The sequence below is a fragment of the Talpa occidentalis genome, unplaced genomic scaffold, assembly GCF_014898055.3.
Source record: "Talpa occidentalis isolate TD23 unplaced genomic scaffold, MPIMG_talOcc4v2.1 talOcc4.6, whole genome shotgun sequence".
Lineage (NCBI taxonomy): Eukaryota > Metazoa > Chordata > Mammalia > Eulipotyphla > Talpidae > Talpa > Talpa occidentalis.
The window spans coordinates 124,262,321-124,278,828 of NW_023604972.1; the positions used below are offsets into that span (position 1 = coordinate 124,262,321).

General features: G+C 46.4%; 1 protein-coding gene across 3 annotated transcripts in view; it reads right to left on the reverse strand.

The window, feature by feature from the left end:
* Nucleotides 1-16,508, reverse strand: part of PDZD2 (PDZ domain containing 2) — a 319,093-nt gene that overhangs the window by 217,059 nt on the left and 85,526 nt on the right. The window contains exons 1-2 of one of the 3 annotated variants that reach the window (XM_054688245.1): nucleotides 12,277-12,607; nucleotides 11,510-11,668 (exon numbers count right to left, since the gene is read on the reverse strand). The exons of the other annotated variants lie outside the window; for them this stretch is intronic. The gene's annotated coding sequence lies outside the window, so the exon portion shown is untranslated. Of the gene's footprint in view, nucleotides 1-11,509; nucleotides 11,669-12,276; nucleotides 12,608-16,508 lie in introns of those variants that run through there. 3 annotated transcript variants of the gene reach the window in all.

Sequence of the window (16,508 nt, forward strand, 5' to 3'; positions counted from 1 at the left end):
TTGAGTTCTACCTCGATTTGGGGGCACCAAAAGCAGCAGCAACAATAAAACAGGGCATGTTTCTGCCACTTAAAGCGCTAAAAGTACACATGAATTCATCTGGTGGTTTCCGAGTACCACTGGGCAGTCCCAGGCATTACAGACAAACCCACAACTCACTAACAATGCAACACCCTTAGGTTGGCTTTTGCTTCAGAAGAGCAAGGTACTGGCTCTAGACTAGCTAAAGGACTCTATACACGAGACAGAAGGATAATTCGATCCAGACTTTATTTCATGCCGCAGGTGTAGACTGTGCCAGGTAATGTGCTAGGTTAGAGAAGAAATGATGAACAGCTCTGTGGTGGCTGTGGTCACTGGAGAAAGAGATCATTGATTCAAACAATAAGGTGTGTGAAATGTGATGAAAATATACTTTGGGGCACTTGGTGGTTTCTGGAAAGTGAATCTCTCCAAAGTCTTTGCTGGAGTTTTAGAGGATGAGATGAGAGGTGTTCTCATACAAAGTATGCAAGGTGAGGACTTAGAAGAGACCACAGGGGTTACCTCCTCCAGCCTTCAGTTTTATAGATGAGAGAAATGCACCCTAGGATATGACCAAGACCCTTCATTTTGGGGATCTAATGATCCTTGAGGAGTAGGTAAAAAGAAATGAATGAAGTAAAAACAGAACAATGTGACAGTTACTTTGAGAATCTCATGCTTGAAGCTATTGTATGTCTTAAAAACGCAGGCTCTTTGTCCAAATAACAAAGAACAGGAATGAGAAGAAATTGCAGAAACTCATAAAACATCATGAATGTTTTCTCTCAAGAAGAATGCAAGAGTCGGTGACCAGAAAACTGATATGAATATTATAAACACTATTTCTGTTCCCTGTCTGCTTCTCAAGTATATCTGTTGTGGCTTCAAATACAAAACATACATCTGCAGTTTAAGACTGTTTTTTAGAATGTCAGGATTTGTCCAATTGTGGATAAAGAATATTTCTTGATAAGATTAGGTATCTCAATTCTAAAAGAGCACAAAGAGAGGCGCAAAGAGGGCATTTATGAGATAATGTGCTTACTTGCGCTGCAACGGCAATTCAGTATTTAAAATACTCTCTATGGGGCCTCCCCGGTGGTGCAGCGGTTGAGCTCTGGGATGCGAAGCTGCCCACAGCCTCTGCAGTGCCGGTTTGATCCCCAGTTGCTCCCCGGCCACCGGAGGAGGGTCCCACATGGCGCGCAGACCTCTCCTGCCGCCCGCTGCTCCCCTCAGCAGTATACTTCGTCAGTCTGCCTGTTCTGCTCCCTGCTCTGGCTCTGGTGAATTCTCTCACTCTCCCGCGCTTCTGACTGTACCCAGCGCTTGTATAAATAAATAAATAAATCTTTTTTAAAAAAAAATAAATAAAATACTCTCTATGAACCAAAGGGTCATTGACTGGGACAGTCACACAAGACAACAGTGAGATTGCTGTGACTGACCCTTTTAATCTGCCCACATCATGTCCATTTTGTATGGATTGACAGTCAAGATACCACCAAGATACCAGTCAAGATACTACAACAGATCATGCCATCAACATACATAACATTCATGACAGCAAGTTCTTCTTCAGTTACACTGGAGTTTTTTTTTAATGGATTTTGCAAATCATCTCACAACAACTGTGCTGTTTTGATACTTCTGGTGTTTAGCTGGGTAAATAATCTACTTTATTTAAATTTTAGCATGTAACTACACAGGATGTGACCTCATCATTAATTAACAATGACTTAAATATTTATAATAGCCAGTAACATTAGCTAGGTGCTATTAGCTAGCTGTAGGTCCCCAGGCAAATCACTTAGCATCTTTGGGCCTCAGTTTCTTTATCTGCCAAATGAGTGGTTCCCCTAAGTTTCCCTCCAGTTCCAGTATTCTCCTGGACTTTGGAGCTGAGCTAGCAAATCAGGGATAGTCACTAGCCTCATTAAGAAACAACCACACAACACATGGAAGTTTTAAACTGTGGAAGAGATGGGCCAAATTGCTTTATCAGATTTTGAGTATCTGCCAAGATAAAGGAAGAAGGAGGGGGACCTTGGGTGGTTTTACATTCACTTGCTATAACCAGAGTTCAGCTCTTTCAGAAGACAAGAAGAAATATATCCTAGGGAATAAAACGTCTTTAGAACAGCAGAAAAAAAAACAAGATTTCAAGAAGGAGGGAGGAGGAATTTGCCCAAAGGGTGGGATAGAACAGGAAATCCGGTGTTTCCACTGAGGCCCCACAGACTTTCCAATTTGGTCAAGGCGTAAAATGTGCAGAGAAGTCCCTCCATGTCCTCTCCTCCCAGAATGCTTGCAGAATCAGAGCTGGAGTGCCTCGTGTGGAGAGCATATCCTCAGAGGAAACCAAAAGATCACGGCGTACAAAGGTTCAGCCCGTGTGTCTCTGAGAAGCACCCCATTTTCCCAGGCCTCCTCGTGGGAAAGGCTGCAGACAACAGTCATGCAAAGGCAGCAAAGTCGATGGGAGTATGGACAGTGAGAGAACAAGAATACTCATTGGCCTCTTTCAGGCAGGAAATCGAAATTAAGGAGAAGGGGTGATTGGGAAGGAGGGGGATATACCAGTCCCTACCTCAATGGCCCTGTGGCTACTTGTGCTACTTGTGTGCCATCTTGGTCTTTAAAAAGGGTGGGGGGGAACTGACCCTGGACCCACTGTCTCTTCAGATCCTGCTGTTCCTGGGTCAATGTTAATGTGCATAAGTCAAAGACATGGCTGGGAAGGGCACTGGTCATCCAGGGAGACACCAGAAGGTGACTCTGGTCTTGGTCAGCTTCCCACCCTTGTGTCTTTAGTCTCCCAGGCTCAGAAACATGGATGATGTCCACACACTGAAAGACATTCGCGTCTCCATGTAGATGAACCAGCAAGCAAGCTCACTAATTTTCTTTAAAAAAAAAATTATTTTTATTTATGCATACAAGAACTGGGGTACATGCCAGAGGTACGGCAGCGGGGTGGGGTGGTGAGAGGATTGACCAGAGACAGAGTGGGGAACAGAACAGGCAGACTGACTGAAATACACTGTTGAGGGGAGCAGCGGGCAAGACAGGAGAGGTCTGCTGCGCCATGTGGGTAGCTCCCTGGCCAGCCGGGCATTGAACTCGTGCTGCAGTGGCTAGTGATAGCTTGATAGCACTGAGACTTAACCCCTGTGTGACCCGGGAGGCCCCTCACTAATTTCAATTGGAAACATCACTATGAAGTGGACAGGGTGTTTGCATCCAGTTGACACTGCTCTTCTTCCCTGAAGGCAGCATGCAAAGGCAGGCAAACTTGAGATCAGGGAGAGCCAGGTGAGCTCTGCGGCCCCAGCTGACAGCGCAGCAAGTGTGCGTCACTCCCACACCAGTCTGGACTTGGCAAAGGAAGTTGTCCACTTAGCCACACCCCTGCAGGCGACGCTGGAAAGGCAGCGCTGACTTGTGGCTCCTGAAGGTTTTCTTTCCTGTTCTCTGCACTAACCACCTTCCTTCTATTCATTCCTGCTTTCTTCAAACTGCACACTGGACATCAGTAAGTACCGAATTTGATTTCTATTCTCTGAATCATAGGCATTTTAGTCCCTCTCCCCACAAGGGATGATGATTCCACTTCTGGAGTCTATGATTTTACGGACAATTTCTTCACTCGGGTATTCCTGGGGATGGCTATTCAGCCACATGGACTGTATGTGCTAGTTTAATTTTCAACCCACAAACTGGTCTTCTGAGTTCAGGGCTGTGGAGAGGGGGGTCTCACGATCACCCAAGCACCAAGAACACCTTCCAGATCTAACTTAACTCCAGGGAGCCCCAGGGCAGCCACACAGCGGGCAGTCTGCGCCGGCTGTGATCTGCCAGAGAGCCTGAGTGAGGCCAGCACAAGAGGGACAGCGCTAAAGTCACAGAGGATCAGCCAGGGAGCCAGTGTTCCTCACCACGCTTACCCAGATCCCTGCTGAGGAGCCTTATGCCACTGAACTTGCAGACGGCTCTAGCCTTTCCCAGAGCCCGCGGCCCTGTGGCAGCTGTCCCGCCTCCACAGATGGGGCAACAGATTGAGAGGGGACCTGCGTTTCAGTCGCAGTTGGAGCGCTAGGTGTCTATGACGTCACTCGGCAAAAACTCACTCCGGCCTGGAAGCAGGCTCTCCTCCGTTAGGCCAAGCCTCTCGCCAGGAATGTAGGAAATTGAAAGAAAAAAACCTTTCTAGTTCTCTATATAAAGAAAGTGTAGAACTGTCACCACAGTTGCACCAGGAGTTTTTATGGGGGGAGGGGGGGTGGTGAGAGACAGTTGGTTCCACTACAGATTTCAAGTTTTAGGATAGAAATCTAGTCTTCACGTGGCTGAGGCTGCAGAGATGGATGCTGTGGGAAATAGATGCTCCCAGGCCCCACGCTGATGCGGGGAATTACCAAGATTAGCAAAATAGCCATTACCTGCCACCCACCTAGTTCCATTGAAGCATTTCCAACACGCTTTAAGCACCCTGGTCGGATGACTCTGGCTTCGGAATTATTCCCCTCACGACGCTGAGCACACGCCAAGTCAGACTCTAAAGGAATCCTGTGAAATTAGCTGAAGACTGGTTCCCAACTTGAAATTGCAAGTCTCTTCACCTGCCGAGGTGATTAAAAACTTGGCCTGGTCCCCATGGGAGGCCCTGCCTAGCAGGCCCAGCAGCTCGCTGGCTCCTGCTCCGTCCTGCCATTGCATCCCTTCGCACCTCCCCACGAGCCTCTCTCTATGATGTCCTCCACCCAAGTCCTTTCCCACGAGACTCACGACCAGAAAAGAAACGGAAAGAGAACGCCTGCATTTGTAGGGTTCCTGTTAAGCCAGGGAGTATTCCTCAGGGAGGAATCGTTCATCCATCCACTCATTCATTCAACAAATATTTACTGAGGGCAATAAACAAAGCAACATCCTCACCCTCAGGAACTTACAGCCTTCAGTGTCTTCCCAGGCTGGGCTGCACCTTCAAATCACTAGACTTAAGGGCCAGATCCCATCCTCAGTCTGAGTCACAAGAGCAGAGGGCCATGGTGGTGTGCAGATATCTGCATGTTAAACAAGGTCTTCAAGTGACCCCAAAGTAACAGGACCCTGGCAACTTGGTGGGGTAGAATAAAGGTGTTGGCCGCTCTATGACTCAAATTGAAGACCATGGGAAAGAAGTGAGCTCTACCATCCTCATGTCTCGGAAGAGCTCTCATTTTCCACCCACATAGAGTTGTTAGATTTTAGCAAATAAAAATACATAGTGCCCAGCCATATGTGAATTTCAGATAAACAACAGGCTATGTTTCAGTATAAGCATATCCCAAGCAATGTGTAGGAAAGACTTACACTAGAATATGATTTGTTGTTTACTGAGTCAATTTCATGAGCATCCTGTATTTTATGTGGCAACACAACAACCACCTGTCCCCCAATGAAGCTCTTAGAGCCTCTGACACGCAGGCCTCGTCTGCCCTCTGTGAAGTAATCCTACCCAGCATGTCTGTCGCTGTTTCAACAGGTCTTTCACTTCCTCCTGGATGCAAATATCACCCAGGGGCCAGGGCCACCCACACTATGCAGGCAGAGGGTGAGTGAGTCAGCCCTGGGATCAGAGGAACTTCTCTCTCTGGCTCCCAGTCATCTCAGCCTCAGGTCTCCTGTGTCCAGATCTGCTATTCTTAGGGTAGGTGCCTGCCCCAATGCCCTTGCTTGTCTAGTCTGCAAATACGGGTTCTCTCTGGCCAAATGACCTCTTGTCCCACATAATACAATTGTGTCAGAGGATGAAAGGAGACAAAGAATAGCAAAATATTTGACATAAACACAAGATGTAATCCCACAGCAATTTTCAAACCATCATCCTAGAATTACAACCTTCCTTCCATACAGTTACAACCACAACTACTCTGATTTTATCAGTTTTATTGGTTTATTTTTCTGGGTAAGATTTTACTTGAGGGAGTGAAATAGCTAAAAATGGATTGCAAACTGCTGAAGTCTACACAGTTGGCAACCAATCCTATGAAATGCTTCTTCTGAGTTGAAGAGACACTGGTGACTGTCTATTCAGGATACAGTCCTTTTTTTTTTTAACCTTTTTGTTCAGGATTCAACCATCCTCTTCAGCATGCGAGAGCTCAACTCTAAAGATAAGCGAACTGATAGAGGGAATGTCCTTCTTTGCCAGCAGGGGTTAACAGGAAGGGGCGGGTGAACCATGTCATGGGCAAAGCCTTCTCAGGGTCTTCTGGAAACCTTGCATCTCACTGAGGACAAAGTGCCAAGAAGCAATGGTCCCTCTTCCCCTCTGAGTGTCATCAGGGCTGAGTCTGATGTCTCCAATCGCGGCTGCCATCTTGATGCCAGCTGCAGATGAAGCTTAAGGCTAAGGATGACAGAGTGAGAGCAAATCTGAAGTTGGGGCATTGATGACCTTGTGGATACTTTCTGCCAGTGTGGGTTGAATTTCTGCTACTTGTCTCCAAATAACAAACTATTATAAATGTGGTTTGTCCTTGGAACTTCTATTAAAAGGGAATGTGAATAACAGACATGCAAATTTAAACTTCTGAGATTTGCAGCAATAAAGGTACCTGCCTCTGTTTCTATCCAGAGGGCAGACATTTGCTCATCCTTATTACTCTATGGAGCGGAATGCACTAGCTCTCCCTCTTCTGTAAATTTGAATAAAAATAGCTCTAGTTTAATGTTTGTTGATGAAGTGTCGAAAATAAATTCATTCATCCCTATGGTAAAACCTCCATATTTAAGCATCCTTAGACCACAAGAAGAAACACATGGCATTTGAATCACCTTGTGGATTTTTCTTTGGAGCACGGGCAAAGGCATGTGTCCTTAAGGTGCAGAACCCCACAGCACAAGGCAATGCCCTGAACTAGTCACACCTCACGGGACCCGCACAGCCCTGCTTCTCCTGACACTGTCACCTCTAGAGAGGGAGGGTGGCTCGCTCACTCAGGGAACTTTCTACCCATCTCCTTTCTCCTGTTTCACACATTTTCATCAGTCAACCTTTCAGAAGAGGACTGGAGGCCTGATTCCAGGCTGTTTACTCTGAAAAAGTGCTTCTGCTTCTCAGGGATTCGAAATGGTACTGCAAGCCATTAGACCCTAAAGACATCTTCAACCCACCAGCAAAGACATAACTAGTATAAGGATGGCACCATACCAGGGGCATTTATTTCAGTACAGCAAGTCTGAAATACAGCAAAGGAGGAAAAGAAAACATATGGATTAATCATGGACACTAATGAAAACAAACATATGCAACTGGCAAGAGGATGAAAATAGACATACCAAACGCGCCGCGGCCAGTTCATTCCATAAATATTTACCGAGTGCCTATCACCCTGTGCCAGGCATTACCACAAGTTGCTAAAAATACAAACTGAATATGTTCTGTTTCTGCCCTCAAGAGATTCCAATTTTCCTAGGGACAGACACCTAAGTAACTTAAGACAAACCTGAGAGAATGAAGGAATTCACAGCGTGGGAGTTGCGGAAGGTGGGCGTCATTTCCACAAGTTACTTCATGAGGAATTCTCAGAGAAAACATGCAGGTCCACAGTGTCTTCATGCAGCAGACCAATGGGTGGACACAGAGGGGGATCCGTGGAGGGTGGGGTGGGGATGATTAGGGTGAAGTTTGGGACAGATAACATATGGCTTTCCCTCCTGGTCCAAGGAGTTCGGCCTTCCTCACATAGACAGTAGATTTTGGTTGGTGGTGGTTTTAGTTATTTAATTATTTGAGCAAGGGAGTGATGGAACCAGAACTGTGATTTCACTTTAGAAGAGCATCAATATGGGAAAATGCTCACCCATAATGCACGGACATGGGTGACACAGTCACTTTGACTACTTACCAACATGTTTAAGAATGAAAATGATCTCAAAAATAACTGCTTTCACCTCAGGGAAGCAAACCTATGAGCAGTTTTTCTCCTTTAAATTTTTGCATTTCCTAAATGCTTATCAACCTCAACTTTGGAGATTAAAAAAAAAAATTGTGTGTTTGCATGTGCACCTGTAAGGACAGGAATAAGGGTGCGGATGTCTACAAATTGAGAAAGACTCGACATTAGGGAGGCCTGTGGTCCTCACAGTTCAGATGTGACATCAGGACCACTTGGACCAGGGCAGGAGGAGGCAAGGGAGTGGAGTTGCTTCTTGGGCCATCTCAGAGGCAGAGTTGACCAGTTTCCGTGACCACTCAGATGTGGGCTGGTGGGGGAGGGGCTAGAGATGAGAAGTCAAAGGAGACCAGGAGGATGGGAGACTCCTGGGAACTTACCCACTAGCAATGAGGCCCTGAAGTGGCAGGAAGGGACGGAGCAGGATTTCTATGACCCAAGCAGACGGAGTAAAGGAGGAGTCCTAGAGCCCTCGGTGGCTTTTCAGGCTTTTATTGGGATTTTACTGGGTACACAGCAGGCTGGGAGGCTGGGGGCTGGCAGGCCTCCCAGCCCCCAGCAAGTCTTCACTCTTTCTGGGCTCTCCGGCATTCTCTGGTTCTCTCTGCTTCTGCTCTGCTGGCGTCCCCGTGATGCCGCCCTTATAAGTCCAGCCTTCGCCCAGGTGTACCCACCTACATATGCCCACACCCTACTCCAGGTGCCTGCCATCAGGGCGTGCATTCAGGACCGCAGGGATCCCTCATCAGTCCTAAAGGCAGGAGGGCAGAAAAGCCTGACACTTTTTCACTTACCCTACAGGCCCTCTTCATGCTGACTCTGTCCTCAGCTTCTCATGCTAAACACATCTGAATATGGCATCCTGGTCAGGGCTTCAAACTAGATTTCTTGCCTTTCTCTGTTCACACTGTCATAACAGTAGAGGGCAGGCACTAGGACAATGGACACCCCCCTCCCTCAGGCCCACCCACAGCACCCTGCTCCCCACACCCATGAAGTCTTAGTTGGAAACTCCCTGTCCAAATGCACTAGGCCTGGGCGAGCCAGGTTTGTTATCAGAAGCTCACAAAGCTCAGCCTCTCTTCAGGCAATTAAAACTCCAATGTGGGAGACGTTTGGCATCAACCACATTTTCCACCGACTCTTACCACAGATGTAATAGTCCACCAGCTTAGGAAGGCCAACGCATTACCCGGGAGCCAAGCAGGAGATGACGCCACACACACTGCAGCTTTGTGAGTACAACGCTCCACTCCTCTTCTAGTCATTTCCCAAAGCCCCCATTCAACAAGGAAAACGTGGATCTGATTAGGAGGTTTTACTTGGGCCAAACAGTTGCGGCCCATTCTCATCAGGCAGACAGGAGGGGGGCCAATTTCCATCAGAAGAGCCAGGGGAAATGAGTGACAACTATAGAACTGATCTGGCTGGGCCAGCGAGGAGCTGCAAAGGAGAAAATTACCTCTATTAAGTCAAATCCACCCTTGGATAATGGACTGTAGAATCAGTTCCAGGCCACCACTCTTTTCTTGATCACATTAATCTGTCCTCCCCCAACTATATTGCTGTTTCTGCCACCTAATAAAAACATGTGGGTCGACTTCCCACTCACACATGAAGATCCATGGAACACGAGAAGCAGGCAAATTCTAAGGAGAGGAGCAACGTTTGCCATCAGTAAATAGGCTATGATCCAGTTTATGTTCCAAAAAGAAAACAATTTCGATTCAAAAAGTAATGTGCTAGCAACAACTTTCAAAAGTTTAGGTCGGCATAAAGGCTTTTGTTCTACACTGTTTACAAGAAAGACTAACTAGAAAACAAAACTTGGTGAGTGATATGTCATTAAGTTTTCAAGAATTGTACTAACCAATTGATATCACTTTGGCAGACTGAAATCACTCATGGGGGGAGCATTTACACCACAGAAATTGGCAAATGCTACAAATCAGGACAGGCCCTCCCCTAGCCATTTGTTAAATATTTACCAACACATCACTGAGTATGATACACTTTTTACTTAAAGATCTATTTACATGCACGTGTGTGTGTGTATGTGTTCATGAGAAGTCAGGAAGTAGCTACAACATTAACATTAATATTAATTCTGGATGATAAGAGTAACTTCTTTTACTTTATTATTAATTCCTTTTTTACAGTGAACATGTATTATTTGTATAATAACCTACCTACTGGCAAAGAGTTTGAGTTCCCTGACTCACGCCCTTCCTCTCCTTCTTGAATCTCCTGTTGCTCTAGCCTCCCAGGTTTTTATTCTGTGAATATGGGTAGGTAAACAACTTACCTACCCCCAAGCATGACAGACCTCCCAGTAATAAGAACAGGTAAGCAGACTACAGCCTCCAGAAGACAGAGCCCAAATTCAGCCCACACCAGGTTCAGCAGCAGGGAAGAATTGGCTTCTGGATCTCTGGCCTGGGAACTAAATTGTTATTGGTGTTTTTTAACAAAGGAGAGATGACTAGCTGTGTATGACAGGAGTTATGGTCTGGGATCCAGAATGGGACAACCCCATTTCTCTAGACACTGATATCTGCTTCTCGCCAGCTACACACCTGCCATTCCTATTGTGTGTAAAGCAGAGCGACCGCTCTCAATGCTTTCCATCATGAGTCTCACTGTAGCTCATGGTATCCTGGCCACAGCTGGATGCCTTCCTACCTTAACAGATATAAATCAGACACAGAAAGAAGAAGTGACTTGGGCAAAGTTACACAACCAGGAACAAAGTTCAGACAACAATCTACGTATTCATATTGAACTTAAGAATTTTTTTCCTCTCTACTCTATCAAACACTTCATGAGACTCCAAATTTCCAACTGTGTAGTCTGATTGAAGTTTCAGCTCCTAATGTTTTCTCATGATTAAAGAAGTCTAGGGCATGGATGAAAGGATAAATAAGACAGTATATAGACATGAGGGAATACTATTCAGCCATAAAAAAGACAAATATCTGGCCATTTGTGATATATGGCTGAACGCTGAGAGGATTATGCTAAATGACACAAGTCAAAAGGAGAAAGATAACTACTATATGATTTCACTCCTTTGTGGAAATAAATATAAAAGCAATTGCACAAACAAAACAAAAACAAATACTTAGACTCTGACAACAGAATGGTGGTTTTCAGAGGGGAAGGAGTATAGAGGGGATGGGCAGGAGGGGCTAATTTGTTGTTGGCAGAGGGTTCCTGGTAGACATGGTGAGATATGTACAGCTGCTGAGGTAAGAAGCTGCACACCTGGAACCTATACAGTGTAGTAAACTAATATCATCTCAATTAAAAGATGAAAAGACAGTCTTTTTGAATATAGGAAACGGAGCTACCAATACCATTTGACTTGGTTTTGGAACCAGCTCTTTGCAGGAAGATGAGTAAGATTCCTCCACGTTTTTTTCTTACCCCGCTCACTCCCTACACAAGAGACTTTGGAATGTGGGCTGGATGTTGGCATCATCATAGGAGTTGCTTCTCACCACTCTCACTTCCCAAACCCACAGACTATGAACCTACAGGCCCACCTGTTGACTCCAAGTTTCTCTGCCTCACATGAAGATGAGGGGCCATCTCACATTCGGTTGCACCTTCTCAGCTCACAGTGGACACATGTGCCCACAGTCCAGTCCAGCTGTTCTCCATAGTCTCCTGGCTCCGGTTACTCAGCTGGTCTGCAGCAACTTCTGGTGGGTTTGTAATTTACAAGTTAGACCCTGACCTGATAGGATCTTCTAAAAAACAGAGTGGGTCTGCTCTCCAGGCCTAAGTAGGAAACCAAGTGCAATACTGGGAAAAAAGGCAGCACTGACTCTGAAGATTGGATCTGGAACAGATTTTAAAATTTCATCCAATCAAATATCTTCTAAAGCTGCTCCTGAGAAGTCAAGGAATTATTTTGATGCAGAAGCCAGGGGCCAAGTAGTCTGGGCTCCGATGCCAATCCTTGTCCTCACTGTGCCAGCTGGAGCCCACCCATCTTTATTTGACATGCATACTATGCAAAATCTTGTTTTATGAAAGACTTCCAGCGCCCCCCCAACATCGTAAGCTTAGATCTGATCTAATCATCTTGTTGAAGAGGTTGAAGAAACTGAGGCCCAGGGAGGCAAGGGTAGACAGAAGTGAGTGAAGAAGTTAGACCTTTCCACTAAATGTATCATCCCTTCACTTGGCAGGCAGTTGACCCTTGCCTCAGGAAATACTTCTATTTTTCGGTCTACCAAGCTCTTGGTGGTGAGAAAATAAACAAATAGTTTTCAGTTGGGGTCCTGGCTCCATTACCTGTACTCACCTCCTTGTTGACTTAGATTTCCTGTCCATGGACCCAGGCCAACCCAACAGCAGACTGCCAGATCCTGTCTCACCACCACATCCTCTGCCTCTGCACACAACACAATCTGCCAACACACCCCCATCCATCCAGGATGTAAGAGGCTGTCATACACTCAGTGCCCCAAGCATAGCATGTCTTGACTCAATGTTACCATGATGCTGATGTCATACTTAGCAATGACAAGGTGGCTATGCAACAAGATAAACACAAAGTATATGGCAACACCCACTCATAGCCTGAGAGTGCCCCCAACCTGAATATTCAAATAACCATTACCAGTCCCTATATATCCCTTTCTGTTTCTTCTTTTGTCTAATTCAGAGTAGAAGAACTTCATCTATTATCAGAGAGGTTTCCAATTTATGAACTGCTAATACATTAGATTCAAAGCTCCTCTCCAGGCAATTCCATTAAATCGTGCTTATTTGCACAAATTCTTCCCTTCGCAAATAGCATCGCCGTGCTGTTGCCTTTAACAACAAGCTTTCCTGATGATTCAACCAAACACTCTTCTCTACAAAAAAGGCATGCAGATTTTCAAGACCACCATTCCTGCAAAAAATGGGATGCACTTAAAAAATGAGAACCACAGGCAACAAAAGTGAAAAGATGGAAGGCAAGACCCAGAAGTGAGGCCAGTCATGGTTTATTCGACTATTTTTCTAAAGTTGAGACCCTAAGAAAGCTGGAGCTACAGCAGAGAAATGGCCTGGTTTGCTATTTTACACAGAAAGCACCCTTCTGAATGCAAGTTCATAGGGCCTTCTCCGTCACGTGGCTTGGTTTTTATCAGGCTATTCTGGGGTGGACATTGCTAATAGCTGCTCTCTCAAGGAATCTGGCCTAGCCCAAGAGAGAGCACAGCTCTAAAGATGGAAGCTGGTGCCTGCTCTTGACCTGCTGAGGAACCCCCATCTGTTAACAGTTCCTAACCCCATAGAGACCCAACAGCAGCCAATGGACTAGGAACTGGGAGTGACCTAGAGTTACCTGAGACTGTAGCTACTCAGGATGAATTCCCCAAGCCCAGAGAACATCTCTTTTCCCACCCAAATGCCTGCTTTTCATTGTAAATGAAACTCGCTCTGAAGCACCCTCAAGGGACCCATCCATTGGTTTCATCAGCTCCCACTGGCCCCGCTGGCGTCTCTCTCCACTCGGCCCTGGGAGGCTGTCTTCAAGCCCGTGGGAGACGTGCGCGTGCAGGTATGGTGTCAGACCCGGAGTCTCGAACACGCTCGGTTTGGTTTAAGAAGCTGTGATAAAACTAAATTATCTGACGCTTTTGTCTTCATCCTCTTTCCTTCCCCTTCCCCAAGCCAACAGGCTCCAAACGTGACCTACTTTCTCTTTCTTTGTGATTATGCAGAACTCACCAAGCTTTTCCTTGAGCCTGACTAATATTTCCAGTGACGTGCTTTTCATCTTCCGAAGCGTCCCCATCAGGCTGCCACAGCACATAAGTCGTGGTGCGATGACCGACAAGGACAGATGTGTGACAAAGACTTTGCTGGGGGACTCAGAAGACGCCTTCAGTGTGCACAAGAAAAAAAAATACCACAAAATCCAAATGCGGCCCCTGGAAAGTCATTAGCATTTAGTCTGAAAGTTTTCATCAACACGAATCAAGACGTTCTTGATGAACTAAGAGGATCTAAAGCTCCTCACCACAGTGGGAGTCCTGTGACTCTGGACTTTGGCTTCAGTCTGGCTTCCTGCCACACTCCAGCCCACTCAGACATGTCCGAACTCTGCGTTTTGCATTAAAAAGTAATTGACTTCTTCCAACTGTCAGTGACTCAAAACACAACAGGGTTTTAAAATATTGGGAGGAATGATTTTAAAACAAAAGCCAAGCGCCCACTTTGGGAGGAAAGTTGGCCAGATGAGTCAAAATTAAGTTGGTATCAATTCCCCACTTTTATCTTGGAGGTTGTCTGACCCGCTGTCCTTTTCTGACATCGAAACTCCAAACTACAGTTGGAAATTGGAAAATATCTGCTCAGAGACTTTAGAAGAGTCGCCGCTTACCCAAACTCTGGCATGAGGATTCTGATCCAAAGCTTCTCTTTCATCCTCAGTGAGGTGAAACAGAGCCTGCGAAATGTTTACTGGACAAATTGTTCAAAATAGAAACAGATCTGCAGCCTGAGGATCCTTCTATCCAGGTTAGCTCAGCTGCATGCCAAGTCGCTCTGGCTGGTCAACCACACACTCTGCGGAGGCCTGAGGCGCCCGGAAAAGCACCACATCAGGCAGGTCTCACCAGATGCTGACAACAGGACTTCAGCTCCTAGAGCATGGCCTCCGGTGCAGACTAAAATGCAAATCCACTGCTATGAAATAGCCCCAATTCATTCATTCAGAAAGTGCCTACCAAGCACCTCTGGGACCTCACAGTGTCTAGGTAGACAGGGGAACAGAACAGACACTGTCCCTGGCTTTAGAAAATGTGTGAGAGTGACGATCAGGGCCAGGATTACAAGTGTCACAACAGGAGAAGCAGAGGGTGCTATCGGTTCTGAGTCTCTGCTGCCCCACTGATCACATAGGATTTCACATGACCCTGGCACCCCTGGCCCTGCCCAGCACCACCAGTAATCCTCAGGCGAACTGTGATAGAAGGTAGAAGACTGACAAGCCGCTCTGTGACATCCTGCTCTGGATCCTGCTCTGGATCCTCTTAACCACCAAGGCCTCATTGCTCTGGCTTGTTCCCATCCTAGCTTCTGAGAGGCTGCCCGTTTCTTCACTGGTGATGGACTATGTCGCAAGCTGCCTGCTGACCTCTCCCCACTGAGTTCCACAGCTTCTGGAGACACCGATGCCCATTGTTGGCCTGATGCTCTTGCTGAATCCCTCAGTATAAGACCCTGTCTACTCATCTGCTGGAGACCTCGCTCCAGGTCATGGTCCCACCATTATAATACCTCTTCTCTTCTTGCTTTGCCTGGCTCAAGGCTCCAGGTACTGAGACAAGAGCAGAAGCAAGGGCTGACCTCTGAGGGGCAGAGGGAAATTGGTAAGGAGTAGATCTGGCTGTTCCCAATTTATTACTCTGCCTTCAAATATGTCACCAAAAAACATTTGGCTAGGAAGCTCGCTACTTAAACTGGATAAAGTGAAAATGGCTGAACAGCAGTTGGCATAAAGGAACTGGAAAAATCTTCTCAAGAATAACCTGAGATCAAGCCAGGAGCTCTGTCTTCAGGCTCAAAGGAGATCATTCGTGGAAAAGTGAGGGCTTGAGGAGGGCCTCTGGGCTGCCAGTCAGGCCCCACAGAGCACTCCACTGACCAGCCAGCTTTATCCCTCGGGGCCTCAGTTTCCCCATCATGAACACTGCAAAAGATCTAACCACTTGAAACCTTTAAGTAGACCTCCATTTTCTTCGAGCTGGCAGACAGCTCTTTTATGAAACGAGTTCAAAATGGGTCACTTTCTCTAAAAATACCATCGTGTAGAAGAGAACCGAATACAAGGTTATTGTTAAATGATTTGAAAGATCAACTGCAGTAATGAAAACAAGAGGGCAGCCAACCTGCCCGGTAACAGCCCAGCAGCCAGTCACCCTCCTGGAAATCCCCATTATCAGGTACATTTGGGAGGTGCTGGCTCTAACATATCAAAGTCTCGAAAGTCCTGGATTGTTGAGACCTGATCAAGGCTTCAGTCTAGAACTCTTAAAATGTATCTGGCCATAGAACTCTTTTCTGCATTTATTTATTAGCATCTTTCAGCTGCAGGCATCTGAATTTCACAATGTGGGGGGTAGCATTATAAAGGAAGTTTGTTTACTTGTTTAAGTATAAAGAAGTGTCTGGCAGAAACCAAGCAGGCAGAATCTGAATTTACCATTTTAAAACCTGAACACCAGCTGCTGGCTGGAGACACAGGCAAAGTTACAGCCTGCCTAGGCCTTGTCTTTTTTACTTGCTGGTCCTCGGGTCGCTGTGGAGATAAGGTCCAGCTGGGCCAGTGCTGACCCACAGTCTGCCATGTGTGGGGGGCTGCAGGACACACAGCAAGCGGTCAGCAAACCGAGCCACACAGGACTGAACACAGCAATGCCTTCCTGCCCGGGGACGCGCCGCAGCCTGCGCAGGGACTGCTCGGGCCGGCTAATTGCTTTTCAGCTCAGGCTACACAGCTCTCTCACATCCTCTATTCCCCAGGGTCATATTTTCTCG